At 47.6% G+C, this 2,279-nt stretch overlaps 1 pseudogene; it reads right to left on the bottom strand.

Annotated features, from left to right (window-relative positions):
- Positions 1 to 324: 324 nt before the first annotated feature.
- Positions 325 to 443, bottom strand: LOC146025171 (5S ribosomal RNA; annotated as a pseudogene).
- Between the last annotated feature and the right edge of the window lie 1,836 nt (positions 444 to 2,279).

The raw sequence follows: 2,279 nt of genomic DNA, 5'->3' as shown, positions 1-2,279 counted from the left end.
ATGAAAAAGACCTTTCAAGGTGCAACCAACCTGGATCAATGATCTAGCTCAGGCATGTCCAACGTTGGCCCTCCAGATGTTGTGAAACTACACATCCCAGCATGCTTTGCCACAGTTTTGCGATTATAGAATGCTAAAACTATTGCTAAGCATGCTGGGATGTGTAGTTTCACAACATCTGGAGGGCCAACGTTGGACATGTCTGATCTAGCTCCTGTGCTTCCAGTGTCTGAATGCAGACTGATGGAATATCTAGCCAGGTTTATATAGGGATGGGCGTGTGATATCATATTCCGTCTCCCTGGATGATTAAGGAGAAAAAAAAAAAAACGGCACCTGGTGTTCCCATGTGGTCTCCCACACAAGTACTAACCAGGCCCAACACTGCTTAGCTTCCCAGATCAGACAGGATTGGGTCTATCCAGCGTGGTATGGCTGTAGGTCAAACTAGCCCATAACTATTGAGGATAATGTCCATAGCTAAAGGAGTAGCTCCTCTTACTCTGAAGTATATGAGGAGCTGTGTATATCCTATGAGGGATAAAATCATAATTAGATAACTGTATGTGCGTTCCACCTATGGTACTTCCTGTTTCCGGTTTACCCGGATAGGCTCTATTATTAACAAGGCAGAAGATTTTAAGCATGTATTGGTATTTCTATAGTCTGCGGGGATACGGACCTACGATCCCCGTGGTCTCCGTCCCCTCAGCGAGCATTACATTACATATCCAGCGCTTCATAATTTAGCGCATGCGCACTAATGTGTGCTGTATTTGGGGCTTGGGTACATCCAACCCTGCTTTCCACACCGGTGCATGCGCACTGTTGTGCTTTCCAATATTGCGTTCCAGATGGCGAGATGTCCGGAACGTTCCCCTAATGTGATGGTGCAGCTATAACAACCAGCGCAAACGAAAGTCTATCCCACTTTTGACAGGTGGCAGCAGCACCGACGGGTGGTGGCAGCACCGACGGGTGGCACTCCAGAAATGAATACAGAAGTCAAGGGATAAGGTGATCCAATGTTTTAAATGTTATTACAACATTTTTCATCAGGGTGTGTTGTAATAACATTTGAAACGTTGGATCACCCGATCGTTTGACTACTGTACTTATTTCTGGAGTGCCACCCGTCGGTGCTGCTGTATATTGGAGTGAGCCTAACCCCCCTCTCCTGTGGACCCACTATATATATATATATATATATATATATATATATATATATATATATAGTCTTGGACCAGAGTGCCGCCTTCCCGCTACAGACATAGTGGATTCAGTGGAGGGCACCGGGCGAGGTGTTCCAGTATCCAGAGCGCTGGGGACTTGTTCTATATTGTGTGTGTGTGTGTGTATGTATATCTATATATATATATATCCCTGTCCTTGTTGCCACTCTGCCTGCTACTCTCCACCTATATCTCTGCTGTCCCTCTCCCTATGTTCCTTCTGTTCCTCTCTCATTCCCAGCTGTCCCTTTATCACTCTTCCTGTCCCAATGTCACTGCTGTCCCTCTCCATGTCACTATGTCCCTGCTGTCCCTCTCTCTGTCCTTGCTGTCTCTCTCGGTCCCTGCTGTCACTCTCTCCTTCCTGACCACAGCCTCCTCCGCACTGCGGCAGATCACAGCCTTCTCTACACCGCCGTTTCAGCCGACCTCAGACTTCTCCACACCACTGCTGCCGACCATAACCTCCTTTGCACCGCTGCCGCCGACCATAACCTCCTTTGCACCGCTGCTGCCGACCATAACCTCCTCTGCACCACCATTGCAACCAACCACGGTCTTCTCCTCCACCTATCACAGCCTAAGGTAAGGGCTTCCTTTCTCTCTCACTTCTATGTCCCCGTCGTCACTCTTTCTGCCCCTGCTTTCATGCTTCCTGCCGTCCCTCCCTCTGTTTCTCTACCCATCTCTGTCCCTGCTGTCACTCACTCTCTCTGTCCCTGCAGTCCTTCTCTCTATCCCTATGTCCCTGTCCCTCTTATGTCCCTGCTATCCCTCTCTCTGTCCCTATGTCCCTGCTATCCCTCTCTCTGTCCCTATGTCCCTGCTATCCCTCTGTCTGTCCCTATATCCATGCTCTGTCCTGGAATTTTGGATCGTACTGTGTAGCATAATGTGAATTTTGGCTCACTCCGTGGGAATTATACATAATGTGGCATAAGGTGAATTTTGCATCATTCCGTGTGGCATAATGTTGAATTTTGGCTTATTTTGTGTAGCATTATGTGAATTTTTACTTATTCCATGACACAATGTTAATTTTGGCTC

The sequence above is a fragment of the Crinia signifera genome, chromosome 7, assembly GCF_055691185.1.
Source record: "Crinia signifera chromosome 7, ASM5569118v1, whole genome shotgun sequence".
NCBI lineage: Eukaryota > Metazoa > Chordata > Amphibia > Anura > Myobatrachidae > Crinia > Crinia signifera.
Note: the sequence above shows the minus strand (reverse complement) of the source record. Positions and strands in the feature narration are given on the sequence as shown.